The sequence below is a fragment of the Equus asinus genome, chromosome 20 (assembly GCF_041296235.1).
Source record: "Equus asinus isolate D_3611 breed Donkey chromosome 20, EquAss-T2T_v2, whole genome shotgun sequence".
Classification (NCBI taxonomy): domain Eukaryota; kingdom Metazoa; phylum Chordata; class Mammalia; order Perissodactyla; family Equidae; genus Equus; species Equus asinus.
Window position 1 is genome coordinate 22,852,172 of NC_091809.1, and position 19,291 is coordinate 22,871,462.

Below are 19,291 nucleotides of genomic sequence, written 5' to 3' on the forward strand. Positions count from 1 at the left end.
TTACACTCCCCGCCCCCGCAAAAAACCCCCAAAGTAAACCTGGCAGCTACAGAATACACTATGTGCATTTATAACAGCTGTTTTATATATTGTAGTGTCAACATTTTTAAACTAAATATTTTCCGTTCACATGTGCTGGGGAGCCTTGTCATTAAGCTGTGTGTAACTTAGGGTCCAGCTGGTTTTCTCCTGAAGAGACTGCCCTTGTTTTTGTGGTCAAATGCTTTGTGCGTTGTCCCTTGAGTCAGTCCTCATTCTACCGCATTAGCTGACCCTCTAGCTGAGAATGCAAACACCAATGTGGGGATTTTATTCATAGGGGCTCTAGGATATAAGACAAGTTATTTACCCAGCATTGTCTGTTACTAATATTCTAAACTGGTTTGTACAGCTTTTCTTTTCTTTTCTTTTTTTTAAAGATTTTATTTTTTTTTCCTTTTTCTCCCCAAAGCCCCCTGGTACATAGCTGTATATTCTTAGTTGTGGGTCCTTCCAGTTGTGGCATGTGGGACGCTGCCTCAGCGTGGTCTGATGAGCAGTGCCATGTCCGCGCCCAGGATTCGAACAAACGAAACACTGGGCCGCCTGCAGCGGAGCGCGCGAACTTAACCACTCGGCCACGCGGCCCGCCCCTGTACAGCTTTTCTTTGTATTGTGGTTGGTCTCAACTAGGTTGAGTTTTTCTCTACCGAGAGGAAACAATATTGACCAAAGTTCTTTTCTTTGTGGAGTTTGCGTTATGGTAACCCTTAGAGTGAACTTGCTGTGGGAAGGGGCAGACAGAGTTACTGAAACTCTGAGGGTCAAGATGGTGTTGGGGTAGGTTCCATCTCCTACGCGGTGCTGGGAAAATCACTTTATAGAGATGGCCTTCTAAGTGGTTTTAGAATTTATCCTTCTATTGAAGTTTTTGGGTCATTTATGTATGTTGACTAAATTTACAAATAAACTTGTTTATCCAAGAAAAAAAAGAGTGAATACAAGAAACCCTAGGCACCCTGTTACCGAACCAGGTTCGTTTTGCCCACCACGTGATTTTGCCAATCACTGAGGAGACGAGTTTGCAAAAAGAAAAGATTACATGAAAAGACAGCCAAGCGAGGAGGCAAGAGAACCGGACTCAAATCTGCCTCCCCTAAAATGGGGATTAGGGGTATTTATGGGATGAAGGGGCAGGGTGGTCTGAACTGTGGGGTAGGTGGTTGGAGGTGAGGAGACGTGAGGTGATTGATGATCTGCGCACACGTGGTCCAGCTTCCTGGCTCTTCATAGGACACGTGTTCACAAGATGGCGGCATGACCACAATCCCAGGTGGGGTTTTCAGCCCCTTGACATCAAAAGGTCATTTATCAGTCATCCACGCAGCCCCAGTTGATGAGTTGGTGGTCTCAACAGGCCTGAACTGGACAAGGAGTCCACTCTCAGTTCCCTGAACAACTTAAGCTCCGCACCCGTTACCATGGTGACCCAAGCATCAAAGATGCTATCTATAGGCTGGGTTTTATCAGGCATCATCTAGCTACTTTTGCAAATAGACAACTAACTGAGTATAGTTAAAGCAAGTTGGCCCCCATTTTCAACCCCATCCTTGACCCCAGTAAAAGCAGAACCCCAGGCGTGTGCTCTCTCTCCCCCTGCGACCTTGCTGTGTGGCCCTCGGCATGCTGTGTACCCTCCAGGACCTGTGAGTAATAAACCCTGTTTTCCAAAGTTCCCTGATGGCTGCATCTTGCAGTCAGGAGAACCACAGGGGCAGGTCCAGCCAGAACATTGGCCCCAGTCTGGGAAATGTCCATCAGGGCTCGCCACAAGTTGTGCGGGTCCAGGTGAGCGCCTCAGGCGTTCCTAGCCGTTGCATTGCTATCGATGGGCTGAGCCACTCTAACTACATTTCAGCGTCAGCACTGGCGAGCTTGGGAACACATTTAACCTTCTTCTTTTTTTTCTTTATAGTTCTTATTTCACATCTAGATCTTTTTTTCCTTTTTGTGAAGAAGATTGGCCCTGAGCTAACATCTGTGCCAGGCTTCCTCTATTTTATGTGGGACACCGCCACAGCATGGCTTGATGAGTGGTGTGAGGTCTGCACCCAGGATCCGGACCCCTGAACCCTGGGCAGCTGAAGTGGAGCGTGTGAACTAAACTGCTCCACCACCAAGCCGGCCCCATGTTTAACTCTCTGAATGTGGGTTTTCCTTGAGCACTGTGGGTGATGCAGCATGCTCATCTGAGCTAGTTCAAATGTTTGCTTCTCTCCCCTTTTGATTCCTTTATAGAATATTGCCACTGACAAAGACTCTTTCCCCCCCAGCTTTATGGAGGTATAATTGAAAAATAAAATTGTATATGTTTAAGGTATACAACACGATGTTTTGATATATGTGTACATTGTGAAATGATTACCAAAATCAAACTAATTGGCACACCCATCGCTTCACGTAGTTACCTTTTTTTTGGTGGTGAGAACCCTTAAGATCTAATCTCACCATATTCCAAGTGTACAGTTCAATATTATTAACTAGTCACAAGGCTGTACATTATGTCTCCAGAATTTATTCATTCTGTATAAGTGAAACTTGTTACGCCCTTGGACCAACGTCTCCCCATTTTCCCATCCCTCGACCCCTGGCAACCACCCCTCTACTCTCTGCTCCTATGAGTTTGACATTTTTAGATTCCACATATAAGTGAGATCATACAATATTTGTCTTTCTATGTCTGGCTTATTTCATTTAGCTTATGTTCTCTGGGCTCATCCACATTATCACAAATGGCAGCATTTCCTTCCTTTTTTAAAAAAAATTTATTATTTTTTTTTTGAAGAAGATTAGCCCTGAGCTAACATCTGTTGCCGATCCTCCTCTTTTTGCTGAGGAAGACTGGCCCTGAGCTAACATCCGTGCCCATCTTCCTCCACTTTATATGTGGGACGCCTGCCACAGCATGGCTTGACAAGTGGTGCCATGTCCGCACCCGGGAACTGAACCAGCAAACCCTGGGCCACTGAAGCGGAACGTGCGCACTTAACCGCTGCGCCCCGAGGCGTGCCCCCATTTCCTTCTTTTTAAAGGCTGAATTATATTCCATTGTATGTGTATCTATATCTATTTCTATATCTGTATATAATACCTTCTTTATCCATTCATCTGTCCACAGACACTTGGATTGTTTCCATATCTTGGCTATTGTGAATAATTGTGCAATGAACATGGGAGTGCAGATATCTCTTCAAAATACTGATTTTATTTCCTTTGAATATATACTCAGAAATGGGATTGCTGGATCATATGGTAATTTTATTTTTAATTTTTTGAGGAATCTCCATACTGTTTTCTATTACAGCTCTACCAATTTACATTCCCAACAGAACCCAGTATACAAATGTTCTCTTTTCTTCAAATCCTTACCAAGACTTGTTATCGTTTGTCTTTTTCTTTCTTTTTTTTTTTTTTTGGTGAGGAAGATTTGCACTGAGCTAACATCTGCGCCAATCTTCCTCTTTTTTTGCATGAGGAAGATTAGGCCTCAGCTAACATCTGTGCCATTCTTCCTCTATTTTGTATGTGGGTTGCTGCCACAACATGGCTTGATGAGCAGTGTAGGTCTGCACCTGGGATCCGAACCCATGAACCCTGGGCCACCCAAGTGGAGCACGCGAGCTTAACCACTATGCTATGGGGCCAGCCCCTCTTTTGTCTTCTTGAGAATAGTCATTCTAGCAGATGTGAGGTGATGTCTCATTGTGGTTTTGATTTACATTTCTCTGATAACTAGTGATGTTGAACATCTTTTCATATACCTGTTGGCCATTTGTATGACTTTTTTTGAGAAATGTCTATTTAGATTCTTTTGGCTTTTTTTTTAAAGATTTAATTTTTTTCCTTTTTCTCCCCAAAGCCCCCCGGTACATAGTTGTATATTCTTCGTTGTGGGTTGTGGGATGTGGGACGCTGCCTCAGCGTGGTTTGATGAGCAGTGCCATGTCCGTGCCCAGGATTCGAACCAACGAAACACGGGGCTGCCTGCAGTGGAGCGCGTGAACTTAACCACTCGGCCATGGGGCCGGCCCCTCTTTTGACTTTTTTGCTGTGGAGTTCTTTGACTTCCTTATGTATTTTGGATATTAGCTCTTTATTAGATGTATGGTTTGCAAACATTTTCTCCCATTCTTTAGATTGTCTCTTCACTCTCTTGATTGTTTTATTTGTTTTGCATAAGATTTTTAACTTGATGCCATCCCACTTGTCTATTTTTGCCTTTGTTGCCTGTGTTTTGGGGGTCATATTCAAAAACATAATTTCCCAGATGAATGTCAAGAAGATTTTCCTGGGGCCGGCCCCGTGGCCGAGTAGTTAAGTTTTCGAGCTCTGCTTCAGCAGCCCAGGGTTTTGCCGGTTCAGATCCTAGGCATGGGCATGGCACTGCTCATCAGGCCATGCTGAGGCGGCGTCCCACATAGCACAACCAGAGGCACTCACAACTAGAATATACAGCTATGTACTGGGGGACCTTGGGGAGAAAAATAAAGAAAAAAAGATTTTCCCCTATGTTTTCTTCTAGTAGTTTTACAGTTTCAGGTATTATAAGTCTTTAACCTGTTTTGAGTTTATTTTTGTATACGATGTGAGATAAAGGTCCAATTTCATTCTTCTGCATGTGGACATCCAGTTTTCCCAATACCATCTGTTGAAGAGACTATGTGTGTTCTTTGTATAGTTGTAGAAGATTAGTTGGCCATAAATGTGTAGATTTATTTCTGGGCTCTCTCTTCTGTTCCATTGGTCTATATGGCTGTTTTTATGCCAGTACCATGCTGTTTTGATACTATAGCTTTGTAGTATTTTGAAATTAATCAGTGTGATTCCCCCAGCTTTGTTTTCCTTTTTCAAGATCACTGTGGCTATTCTGGGTCTTTTGCATTTCCATATGAATTTTAGGATTGTTTTTTCAATTTCTGCAAAGAATGACATTGGGGTTTTGACGGGGACTGCATTGAATCTGTAGATTACTTTGGGTATTATGGACATTTTAGCAAGGTTAATTCGTCCAATCCATTAACACTGGATGTCTTTCCATTTATCTATGTCATCTTTAATTTCTTTCAACACTACATTACAATTTTCTTGTCTAATTGCTCTGGCCAGGACTTCCAGTATTATGTTGAGGAGAAGTGGCCAGAGTGGGCATCCTTGCCTTGTACTGGAGCTTAAAGAAAAAGTTTTCAGGTTTTCCCCATTGATTATGATGTTAGCTGTGAGTTTTTCATATATGGTCTTTATTGTGTTGAGCTAAGTTCCTTCTACACCTATTTTGTTGAGAGTTTTTAAAATCACGGTTGTTGAACTTTGTCAAGTGCTTTTTCTGTATCTATTGGGACGATCGTCCATTCATGTGGTGTATCTACGTGGATTGGTTTGTGTATGTTGAATTAACCTTGCAGCTCAGGTAGACAACCCACTTGGTCATCGTGTATAATCCTTTTGGTGTGCTGTTGAATTTGATTTGCTACTATTTTATTGAGGACTTTTGCATCTGTGTTCACCAGGAATATTGATCTGAAGTTTTGTTTACTTGTAGTGTCTTTGTCTGGCTTTGGTATCAAGGTGATGCTGACCTCATAAAATGAGTTTGGAAGTGTTTCGTCTTCTACTTTTTGGAAGAGTTTAAGAAGGATTGGTGTTAATTCTTCTTTGAATGTTTGGTAGAATTCACCTGCGAAGCTGTCTGGTCCTGGGCTTTTCTTTGCTGGAAGGTTTTTGATTACTACTTCAATCATCTTATTTGTTATTGGTCCGGCCCTGAGCTAACACCCATGCCCATCTTCCTCTACTTTATACGTGGGATGCCTACCACAGCATGGCTTGCCAAGTGCTGCATAGGTCCATGCTGGGATCTGAACCGGCAATCTCCAGGCCCTGAAGTGGAGTATGTGAACTTAACCACCACACCACTGGCCCAGCCCCTGTTTGAGTCTGCTTTTTTTCCCTAGTTAGTCTAGCTAAGGGTTTGTCAATTTTGAATATATTTAAAGAAATCCAACTCTTGGATTTGTTGATTTTTTTCCTATGATTTCTTTATTTCATTTATTTCTGTTCTTATCTTTTTTATTTCCTTCCTTTGGCTAACTTTGGGCTTAGTTTGTTCTTTTTCTAGTTCTTTGAGGTGTAAATTTAGGTTGTTTGAGATCTTTCTTCTTTTTCAACGTCGGTGTTTATTGCTATAAACGTCTCTCTCAGTACTGCCTCTGCTGCATCCCATAAGTTTCGTTATGTTGTGTTTTCATTTTCACTTGTGTTGACATATTTTTTAAATTCCCTTTTGATTTCTTCTTTGACTCAAGGGTTGTTCAACAGTGTGGTGTTTAGTTTCCAAGTATTTGTGAATTTTCCCATTTTTCTTGCTGTTATTGATTTCTAGTTTCATACCATCTCATGCCCTGTGAAAAGATACTTCGAGTGATTTTGATCTTCCTAAATTTGCTGTCTCATTTTGTGACCTAACCCGTGATCTGTCCTGGAGAATGTTCTGTCTGCACTTGAGAAGAATGTGTGTTCTTCTGTGGTTGGGTGGAAAGTTCTGTGTGTGTATATGTGTGTTAGGTCCATTTGATTTATCGTGTTGTTCAAGGCAGCTGTTTCTGTATTGGTATTCTTTTTGGGTGTTCTATCCATCAGTGAAAGTGTGGCATTGAAGTCTTCTACTATTATCATATGGCTGTCAATTTCTCCCTTCAGATGTTAATATTTACTTTATGTATTTAGTGCTCTGATGTCGAGAGTGTAAATATTTAAAACTGTTACATCTTCCTGTTGAACCCACCCTTTTAACCTTATGTAGTGACCTTCATCTATTTATCATGAAGCAGAGTTTTGCCTCTATTGAATTTTAAATAGTTAATATTACCATTAATATGTCATGCATATTCTGTGGAAAAGGCTTTTTTTCTGGTTTCTCTACCTCAGTCTCCTTCACACATGCTACTGTGTGAGGCTGTGGGTCACCCTAGTTTGCTCACCCATTTCACTGCTTATGGACAGGGTTGTTTGAAGTTTATTTATTTAATTAATTAATTTATATATTTTTTGAGGAAGATTAGCCCTGAGCTAACATCTGCTGCCAATCCTCCTCCTTTTGCTGAAGAAGACTGGCCCTGAGCTAATATCCGTGCCCATCTTCCTCCACTTTATACGTGGGATGCCCACCAGAGCATGGCGTGCCAAGCGGTGCCATGTCCGCACCCGGGATCCGAACCGGCGAACCCCAGGCTGCCGAGAAGCGGAACGTGCGAATTTAACCACTGCACCACCGGGCTGGCCCCTGAAGTCTATTTTTTGATCTTATTGACAATGTTATTCTTGTTTTTCTTTCCAAGTGGTAATGCGTCATTAAATTTTTAAAAAATTCCTGGGTTGTAGATTATGGATATATTCAAATTTACTAGAAAATGCTAATAGAGTGTATGAATTAACTATTTAACCGTTCATGAATATGCATTTATTTATTCCTTGTGATTTGCCAACACTTGGAATTATCTAACTTATTTATTTTTGCCTATCTAGTATTAAACAAAATCTCTGTGTGATTATATATTGGTTTTTGTTAATGACCATTGATGTTGAGCATTTTTCCTATGTGGTCCTTCATCTTTTGTGAAACAGTTTTCAGTCATTTCCTCATGTTTAGTTTATTTGTATGCTTATTGCTTTCTTACATTTTTTTTTTTACTACTCTGCACACTAATCCTTTATCATTTGTAGGTATTACATATATTTTCTCCAAGATTCTGGTTTATTTTTTCACTCAATTCTGCATTTGAACAGCCTCTTCTTAATTTTAATAGAGTTGAATTTGTCAATCTCTTCCTTTGGGCTTATTTTCTTTTCTTCCTTTTTTTTCAAACCAAAGGTCTCACATATTTATTACTGAACCAACCTACAAGTACAAAAGGATAGAAACAAAGAGAAAAATCATTTTCCCAATAAAACATGTCCAACTGTCCAGGGATAGAGGTGATGTTTTCAGCATGATATGGTAAGATGTTAGTGACCTTGATATGGCATAAATATGCAGGCCATCTCACGTACAATCCATCTCCAAGGTTCCTCTTGGAGTTGTACCTGATTTTATTACCAGTTTTCATCTGAATCCATTGGGAAATGAGACAATTCTGCTTTTGTTTCTTGGCCAGGAATCATTTGATTCTAACAGTCTTGTGAGAAGAGACAGCGAGGAACAGAGTCAACCACACGCACTGTGATGGCGGAGAAAGTGCCTACTTTATTTTACAATGTAAGAAAACTCTCCCTGCCATGAAATCACAAAAGACATTTGCCTGTAACTTCTGAAAGGGTTCCCCTCTTGTCTTTCACAGGTAACTCTACAATAATTGATTATGTATATGGAGATGGTAGGCAGAGGAGTCATTAGTCTACTGTAGATACTTGTCACCGCTCTGTGTGTTAAAATGTCCATCACTTCTATCACCACCTGCTCTGTCACAGGCTCATGCACCTTAAATAGATGCTGCTGCTCCAGAAATTCCTATTTTCCATTGGTCTATCTGTTCACATCCCTGCTAATACCATATTGTCCTGCTTACTATGGATTTAAAAGTCTTGATATGTGCCAGGGAAAGTGTCTCCCTATCTTGGTCAGTTTGGGCTGCTTTAACAAGTTATTGTAGACCAGGTGGCTTCAACGACATTTATTTATCCCAGTTCTGGAGGCTGGGAGGTCCAAGTTCAAGGTGCTGGAAGATCCGGTGTCTGGTAAGGACCTGCTTCCTGGTTTGCCAATGGCCACGTTCTCATCGTGTCTTCATGTAGTGGACAGCAGAGAGGGGAAACAAGCTCTCTCGTGTCTCTTATAAGGGCATTAATCCCATTCATGAGGACTCCACCCTCATGACCTAATTACTTCCCAAGGGCCCCGCCTCCTAATACCATCACATTGGGGATTAGGATTTCAACATATGGATTTTGGGGGACACAACATTCAGTCCGTTACTCTCCCTAACAGTGTTTTGTACAAAATCTCAATATTTTTAGACATTTATCTTCTATTTCAACTTTTAGGAGTTTTTTCTTAAGTTCAAAAACAAAACAAAAAGCTGGTTGTGAATTTAAAGGAATTTAATAAAACACTAGATCTGCTTGGAAATTATATCATGGTGATATTCAGTCTCCTTTATAAGGACAGATGTCATCTTAACATTTATTTCATGATACCGTGAAGTCTTTCAATGTATACCTTTTCTATTATAACCATTTAATATCCTTCACTAGACATATTTTAGGACTTCAAGAAAATTAGTTTTAATAGAAATTAGTTTTAATAGTCTCTGTTACCTTCTAAAAATTTATTTTCAATGGCTTGTTGCTAGTAATTCAAATGCACTGAGATTTATTTTTATATTGAGTTTGCATTCTGGAAACTTACTAGAAATGTTACATATGCAGAAAATACAGAAATCAGTTGCACAGTCAACCAAAACCTTATAAAGGAATCTGTGATGACAACCAGGCTAAGACTTGCAAGACACCCTCATAGCACCAATCCCACTTGAAATGATACCGAAAGGAAGAATCATTCCAATTTTCTTCAGGCAGAGCCAGTATTGTGAATTATGGGGTAATTTCTTGTTTTTCTTTATAGTTTTATAACCTGTGTATGCATCTCTATGTCAATGTATTTTATTTTTGCATGCTTTTAATGCAAATGGCATCATAATGCATGTGCTATTATAAGTCAGGTTTCATTTTTATAGAGTTATGAATCTTCCATGGAATGGTCACTCATTCATTTCTTTCATTGATGTCGTAATAGTTTATAACATCGTGAAATTTCATTATTTGTCAATCACCATATATAGGTGCCCCTTTACCCCTTATGCCCACCCCCCAACCCCCTTCCCCTCTGGTAACCACTAATCAGTCTCTTTGTCCACATGTTAGTTTATCTTCCACAAATGAGTGAAATCATATGGTCCTTGTCTTTCTCTGTCTGGCTGGTCTTGCATAACATAATACCCTCAAGGCCCATCCGTGTTGTTGTGAATGGGATGATTTTGTCATTTTTTATGGCTGAGTAGTATTCCATTGTATATATACCACATCTTCTTTATCCAATCATCAATCGATGAGTGCTTAGGTTGCTTCCACACCTTGCCTATTGTGAATAATGCTGCAATGAACATGGGGGTGCATGGGACTTTTGGAATTGCTGATTTCAGGTTCTTTGTATAGATACCCAGTAGTGGGATGGCTGGGTCATATGGTATTTCTATTTTTAATTTTTTGAGGAATCTCCATACTGTTTTCCATAGAGGCTGCACCAGTTTACATTCCCACCAGCAGTGGATGAGGGTTTCCTTTTCTCTACACCGTCTCCAACATTTGTTATTTTTTGTCTTGGTGATTATAGAGATTCTAATGGGTGTAAGGCGATATCTCATTGTTGTTTTGATTTGCATTTCCCTGATGATTAGTGATGTTGAGCATCTTTCCATGTGCCTATTGGCCATCTGTCTATCTTCTCTGGAAAAACGTCTGTTCATACCCTCTGCCCATTTTTTGATTATTTGTTTTTTTGTTGTTGAGTTGTGTGAGTTCTTTATATATTTTGGAGATTAACCCCTTGTTGGATATATGATTTGCAAGTATTTTCTCCCAGTTGTTGGGTTGTCTTTTCATTTTGTTCCTGGTTTACTTTGCTTTGAAGAAGGTTTTTAGTCCGATAAAATCCCACTTGTTTATTTTTTCTTTTGTTTCCCTTGCCCAAGTAGACATGGTATTTAAAATGATCCTTCTAAGGCTGATGTCAAAGAATGTACTGCCTATATTTTCTTTGAGGAGTTTTATGTTTTCAGGTCTTACCTTCAAGCCTTTAATCCAATTTGAGTTAATCTTTGTGTATGGCGAAAGATAATGGTCTACTTTCATTCTGTTGCATGTGGCTGTCCAGTTTTCCCAACACCATTTATTGAAGAGACTTTCCTTTGTCCATTGTATGTTCTTAGCTCCTTTGTCAAAGATTAGCTGTCCGTAGATGTGTCGTTTTATTTCTGGGCTTTCAATTCTGTTCCATTGATCTTTGTGTCTGTTGTTGTACCAGTACCATGATGTTTTGGTCATTATGGCTTTGTAGTACATTTTGAAGTCAGGGATTGTGATACCTCCAGGTTTGTTCTTTTTTCTCAGCATTACTTTAGCTATTTGGGGCCTTTTGTTGCCCCATATGAATTTTAGGATTTCTTGTTCTATTTCCGTGAAGAATGTCATTTAGATTCTGATTGGGATTATGTTGAATCTGTAGATTGCTTTAGGTAGTGTGGACATTTTAACTATGTTCTTCCAATCCATGTGCATGGGAAATCTTGCCATTTCTTTATGTCATCATTGATTTCTTTCAATAATGTCTTATAATTTTCTTTGTAAAGGTCTTTCACCTCCTTGGTTAAATTTAACCCTTGATATTTTATTGTTATTTCTTTTTTGAGGAAGATTAGCCCTGAGCTAACATCTGCTGCCAATCCTCCTCTTTTTGCTGACGAAGACTGGCCCTGAGCTAACATCCATGCCCATCTTCCTCTACTTTATGTGGGACGCCTGCCACAGCATGGCTTGCCAAGTGGTGTGTAGGTCTGCACCTGGGATCTGAACTGGTGAACCCCGGGCGGCTGAAGTGGAATATGCGAACTTAACTGCTGCACCACTGTCTTGGCCCCAATATTTTATTCTTTTTGTGGTGATTGTAAATGGGATTGTATTCCTGAGTTATCTTTCTTTTAGCTCATTATTAGAGTATAGAAATGCAACTGATTTTTGTAAGTTGATTTTGTACCCGGCAACTTTGCTGTAGTTGTTGATTATTTCTAATAGTTTTCTGATGGGTTCTTTTAAGATTTTCTATATATAAAATCATTTCATCTGCAAACAGTGAGAAATTTCACTTCTTCATTGCCTACTTGGATCCTTTTTATTTCTTTTTCTTGCCTAATTGCTCTAGCTAAATCCTCCAAGACTATGTTGAATAGGAGTGGCGACATTGGGCATCCTCATCTTGTTCCTGTTCTCAGGAGGATGGCACTCAGTTTTTCCCTGTTGAGTATGATGTTGGCTGTGGGTTTGTCAGATATGGCCTTTATTATGTTGAGGTACTTTCCTCCTATACCAATTTTATTGAAAGTTTTTTTTTCTCATAAATGGCTGTTGGATCTTGCCAAATGCTTTCTTTGCATCTATTGAGATGATCATGTGGTTTTCATTCCTCAGTTTGTTGATGTGGTGTATCATGTTGACTGATTTGTGGATGTTGAACCATCTCTGCGTCCCTGGTATAAATCTCACGTGATCATGGTGTATGACCCTTTTAATGTATTGCTCTATTCGGTTTGCCAATATTTTGTTGAGGATTTTTGCATCTGTGTTCATCAGTGACATTGGCTTGTAATTTTCCTTCTTCATGTTGTCCTTATCTGGTTTTTGGATCAGGGTGATTTTGGCCTTGTAGAATGTGTCAGGAAGTGTTCCATCTTCTTCACCTTTTTGGAATAGTTTGAAAAGGATAGGCATTAAATCTTGTTTGAAAGTTTGGTAGAATTATCCAGAGAAGTCATCTTGTCCTGGGCTTTTATTTTTTGGGAGGTTTTGATTAGTTTCAATATCTTTAATTGTGATTGCTCTATTCACATTCTCTATTTCTTCTTGGTTCAGTTTTGGGAGGTTATATGAATCTAAGAATTTATCCATTTCTTCTAGATTGTCCAATTTGTTGGCATATGGTTTTTCATAGTATTGTCTTGTAATCCTTTGTATTTCTGTGGTATCCATTGTAATTCCTCCTCTTTCATTTCTAATTTTATTTATTCGAGCCTTCTCTCTTTTTTTCTTAGTGATTCTGGCTAAGGGTTTTTCGATTTTGTTTATCTTCTCAAAGAACCAGCTCTTAGTTTCATTGATCCTCTCTACTGTTTTTTAAGTCTCTATTTCATTTATTTCTGATCTAATTTTTATTATTTCCCTCCTTATGCAGACTTTGGGCTTTGTTTGTTCTTCCTTTTATAATTCTGTTAGGTGTGGTTTGAGATTGCTTAGTTGAGATTTTTCTTGTTTGTTAAGGTGTCCCTGTATTGCTATGAATTTCTCTCTTAGCACTGCTTTTCCTGCATCCCATATGAGTTGGTATGGTGTCTTTTCATTTGTCTCCAGATTTTTTTTAATTTCTCCCTTTATTTCTTCAATGAGCCTTTGGTTGTTCATCAGCATGTTGTTTGGTCTCCACATGTTTGTCACTTTCCCAGCTTTTTCCTTGTAATTGATTTCTAGTTCCGTAGAATTCTGGTCAGAAAAGATGCTTGATATGATTTCAATCTTCTTAAATTTATTGAGGCTTGCCTTGTTTCCTCACATAGGGTCTATTCTTGAGAATGTTCCATGTGCACTTGAGAAGTGTGTATTCTGCTGTTTTTGGATGGAGTTTTCTATATATATCTATTATGTCCATCTGGTCTAGTTTTTCATTTAATTCCACTATTTCCTTGTTGACTTTCTGTCTGGATTACCTATTCATTAATATGAAGTGGGGTGTTGAGGTCCCCTACTATTATTGTGTTGCTGTTACTTTCTCCTTTTAGGTCTATGAATAGTTGGTCTTTGTACTGTGGTGCTCCTGTGTTAGGTGCATATATATTTGTAAGTGTTATGTCCTCTTGGCAGAATATCCCTTTTATCATCATTTACTGTCTTTGTCTCTCATTACCTGTTTGAAATCTACTTTCATATAAGTATGGCAACACCTCTTTCCTTTGTTTGCCATTAGCTTGGAGTATCACCTTCCATCCCTTCACTCTGAGCCTCTTTGTCTTTAGAGCTGAGATATGTTTCCTGGAGGCAGCACATTGTTGGGTCTTGTTTTTTAATCCATCTCACCACTTTGTGTCTTTTGATTGGAGAATTCAATCCATTCACATTTAGGATGAATGCTGATATATGAGGGCTTAATGCTGCCATTTTATCACTCATTTTCCAGTTGTTCTGTATTTCTCTTGTTTCTCATCCTATATATTTAGGACTACCAATTCAGTTTGGTAGTTCTCTACGATGATTTTCTCAATTCTCTATTTATCATTTGTGTCTCTGTTCTGATTATTTGTTTAGTGGTTACCAAGTTTGTATAAAAAAATCTTGTAGATGAGATAATCCATTTTCTTTTATTTTTTCCCCTTCTCTCCAAAGCCCCCCCCCCCCCAGTACATAGTTGTATATTCTAATTTTAGGTCCTTCTGGTTGTGCCATGTGGGACACCACCTCACCATGGCCTGATGAGTGGTGCCATGTCCACGCCCATGATCTGAACTGGTGAAACCCTGGGCTGCCAAAGTGGAGTGCGTGACTCCAACCACTTAGCCATGGGGCCAGCCCAATAGCTCATTTTTTGATAGTCTCTTATTTCCTTAGTCTGAGCCAATTCCATCCCTATCTTCTTCCCCTTCTAAGTTACTGTTGCCACAACTTATTCCATCTTGTGTTGTGGGTTTGTGGTTAAAATGACAAGATTATAGTTATTTTTGATGTGTTCCTTCCCTTTATCTTTAATGTTATAATTGTTTGCTAACCTATTCTGATAGAGAGCTGCAATTTTCTGATTTTGTCTGCCTATTTATCTCCTTGCTCAAGGCTTGTAAAACCCTTTCTTTTTTTCAGGTATGAGAGCCTTCTTGATCATTTCTTGTAGAGGGGGTCCTGTGGCAATGAACTCCTTTAGCTTTTGTTTATCTAGGAAAGTTTCTATTTCTCCATCCTATCTGAAGAGTATTTTCACTGGATAGAGTATTTTTGGCTGAAAGTTTTTGTCTTTCAGGATTTTGAATATATCATTCTGTTCTCTCTTATCCTGTAATGTTTCTGCTGAGAAATCCACTGAAAGCCTGACAGGGGTTCCTTTGTAAGCTATTTTCCTTTGCCTTTCTGCCTTTAATATTTTTTCTTTGCCATTTACTTTTGCCAGTTTTACTACTATATGCCTTGGAGAAGGTCTTTTTACATTGATATAATTAGAAGTTCTATTAGCTTCTTTTACTTGTATTTCTAGCTCTTTTGCCAGATTTGGGAAGTTCTTAGTTATCATTTCTTTGAATAAGACTTCTGCTCCATTCTTTCTTTGGAATACCAATAATCCCTATGTTGCATTTCTTAATTGAGTTGGATATTTCTCAGAGAATTTCTTCATTTCTTTTTAGTCTTAGTTCTCTCTCCTCCTCCATCTGAAGCATTTCTATATTTCTGTCCTCCAGATTACCAATTCTGTCCTCCATACTATCAGCTCTGTTATTCAGGGAGTCCAGATTTTTCTTTATTTCGTCCATTGTGTTTTTCATCTCCAACATGTCTGATTGGTGTTTCTTCATAGTTTCAATCTCTTTTGTGAAGAATTCCTTCTGTTCCTTAATTTTGTTCCTGATCTCATTGAACTGTCTATCTGAATTTTCTTGTAACTTGTTGAGTGTTTTTATGACAGCTATTTTGAATTTTCTGTCATTTAGATTGTAAATTTCTGTGCCTTCATGATTCATTTCTGGGTGCTTGTCATTTTTCTTCTGTTCTGGAGCATTAATATATTTCTTCATACTGTTTGATGGCATGGGTTTGTGCCTGTATCTGGTCATAGACTCCATCTGCCACCACTGAGGGGTGGGGGGGTTCAGGAGCTGTGTATTCTGAGCCCACTGTGATCCCTGGCATCTTGGAATCTATGCTGACAGGGCCCATCTCTGATTGCTGGCTCACTCACAGCTGCTGCTTTTCTAAAGTATGTGTGGGCACTCTGGCTGACTGGCTGGGCTGGAGCCCCTGACAGGGGGAGGGGCACTTTCTTTTGCCTTCATGATCCCAGGGGCATTCTCACTCTGCCCTTGCTATCTGCTCTCATGGGGTGCTGGGTGGATGAAGACACCCCCTCAATAGCTTAGCCTGCTCTGTGTGGAACTTTCCCATGGGCTGTGTGGGGAATTGGAGAGAGAAGGCATTCCTGTAGGTAGCTGCCCCTCCCCCTCTTATCTCAGAGCCACATGTGGTCCATGCCCTGGCTCACTGCTGGGGAGGGAGAGGCAATCCCTTTACCTCTTTCCACTTCCTGCCAGGGGGTCCAGCACCTCCACCTTCAGATGTATGGCTGCGTGGGTTTCTCAGACGTCTTTTGTGTTCTGTGAATGTCCTCTCTTGGTTTATGAATGTCCTTTTTACTGTATCTTAGTGTGGAGACTCTAAGGGAAGAGCTCACTCCACCATGATGCTGACATCACTCCTCCTATATCTCAATTTTTAAGAAAAGTTCTTGTGTTTGAAACATGCTCAGGCCCAGCCGTGTACATACCTTTCCCATTTCACCATGTCATGCTGCTATTCTTCTGCAGCTTTATGGTTCTATGGCTCAGATAACACCCAGTAATGATGGACATTAAAGGTCATTGTTATATGGTGTCCTGTGGTCAGAAACTTAGTCTCTACCAGGGCTCAGTAGGAAGCCAAGGTTATTTTTCAAATGGAGAAAGGTTTTCAGGTGAAGAGTGTATGACCACACTGTGAAATTTTTGGGGTGTGCACTGTGATTCTCCTATTTGGGATTCCCATGAGCTCCACACAGCATCCTCCAATACATCATGAGATTGTGTAAAAAGACCCAAATAGAAGGGCAGTTGCAGTGCAACATGGATGTGGTACAGAACTTTTTCTGTTCTGGCTCACACACAAAACTGGCACTCTTATGTGTCACCCAGTAAATGAGCCTAAGTGGCCAGTTCAAGTGTCGTTTATGTAGTCTCCATAATCTAAACATTCCTGCTGACCTTGATTCCTACCTGTTGGAGGGCAGCACAAGGCGCAACCACTTGTCACCCACACTGCAGGGTGGTATTTCATCTTGTTCTCAGATAAGTGAAACCCTAGGAAATCTGTAAACTTATGTAGCCCATGCACATTCATGGCATTTATACCCCAACATCTGATATGCATGTGTCTGTACTCTATTTTGACAGATAAGCATTGTCAACTGAGCACTAAGACAAGACAGTAAAAGTACACTGTTGTGACTGCCAAGTAAAGGAAATTGATCCTGATGAGCTCTATTGGCAGAGACAGGCAAAGAGCAGAAGCCACCTGCCAGATGCCATGAGCCTTCCTTATATGCCCCAGTAACGATACATTGGAAAATGGCTGTGATTAACATTCCAAACCATTTAAATGTGTGATATTGTAAACTCACGCTCCATAGTTTTGTAACAACCAAACGTGAATTTTTGGAAAAGTTGGTACAAAACACGCCTGTATCTCTCAGGTCTTTGATGATAGAACTTATCTCTGCAGTTGCCCCATGGATAAGGTGTTAATTCTGGGTTACTATCTTGGTTGGGGAACAGATCAAGAAGCATCCTTTTGGACTCTCCCACCGGAATATGCCTCAACAAATGTGTTAGGGAGCCAACATAGGTATTTTCCCAGTACATCTATTCCAAATATATATCTTGGGCCTGAGAAGTCCTCTGTGGAAGGCAGTCTGACATTGTCTTGCAAAACTACACAAAGTCTTACTATATGATCCAGCAATTGTGCCTCTAGATATTTTCCCAAATGAGTTGAGAACTTATGTCCACACAAAAATGTGCACACACATTTGTATAGTAGCTTTATTCATATGTACCCCAAATTAGAAGCAATCGAGGCCCCTCAATAGGCAAATGGATAAACAAATTGTGGTACCCAAACAATGGAATATTATTCAGTGATAAAAAGAAATGAGCTACCAAGGAAAGGCATGGGGAACCTTAAATACAGATTGCTAAACGAAAAAAATTCCCCAAAGGCTACATTCTGTATGATTCCAAGTGTATCACATTCTGGAAAAGGCAAAACCATAGAGACAATAAAATAACAATGGGTGCCAAGGATTCGAAAAATGGGAGTGGGGGAGTAGGTGAGTAGGGATGAATAAGTGAAGCAGAGGAGATTTTTTAGATAGTGAACAGTATCTGGAAAATGTGGTGAGGGTGGATCTACGACATCACGCATTTGTCAGAACTCACAGGAGTGTACAACACGAAGAATGAGCTGTAACGTAAACTGTAGACTTTAATAATAATAATGTACCAATATTGGTTCATCGATTGTAACAAATGCACTGCACTAATGTAAGATGTTAAAAATAGAGGAAACTATAAGCAAAGAAGAAGGAATATACTTCCTTTTCTCGTCTTAGTGCATCAGCTAGGATTTCCAGTACAACACTGAATATGAGTGGTGAGAGGACATCCTTATCCTGTTCCCAATTTTAGGAGGAAGGATCTAGTTTCTCACTATTAAGTATGAATTAGCTGAAAGGTTTCTTACATGTTCATTATCAAGCTGAGAAATTTCCACTCTATTGCTAGATTGCTGATAGGTTTTTTTAAATCAGGAATGGGTGTTAGATTTTGTCAAATAGTTTTTCTGCATCTATTGGTATGATGCCATGATTTTCCCCCTTTAGCCTGTTGATGTGGTGGATGATTTTAATTGATTTCCACGTGTTGATCTACCCTTGCCTACCTGGAATAAAGCCCATTTGGTCATGGTGTATAGTTCTTTTTATACATTGTTAGATTCAATTTGCTAATATATTCTCGAGGATTTTTGCATGTCTGCTCAGAGAGATATTAATCTGAATTTCTCCTTTCTTACCACATCTTATCAGGTTTTGGTATTGAGGTAATGGTGGCCTCATAGAATGCCTTAGGGAGTATTCCCTCTGTTTCTATTTTGTGGAAAAGAACAAGAGAATTGATTTAATTCTTCCTTAAATGTTTGGTGGCATTCACCAGTGAATTCATCTGGGCCTGGTGCTTTCATTTTTGGAAGGTCGTTATTTACTAATTCAATTACTTTAATAGATATAGGTCTATTCATATTACCTGTTTCTCTTTTTCATTGAGGTATGATTGACATATATTAGTTTCAGGTGTACAACATAATGATTCAATATTTGTATATATTGTGAAATGATCACCACAGTAAGTCTAGTTAACACCCAGCACCATATGTAGTTACAAAATTTCTTTTTCTTGTAACGAGGTCTTTTAAGATCTACTCTCTTAGCAACTTGCAAATATGAAATACAGTATTTCATATTAAAGTTACCATGCTGCGCATTATATCCCATGACAATTATTTTATAACTGGAAGTTTGTACCTTTTGACGCCTTTCACCCTTTTCTCCCACCTCCCCACTCCCCCACGCTGCAACCACCAATCTGTTCTCTGT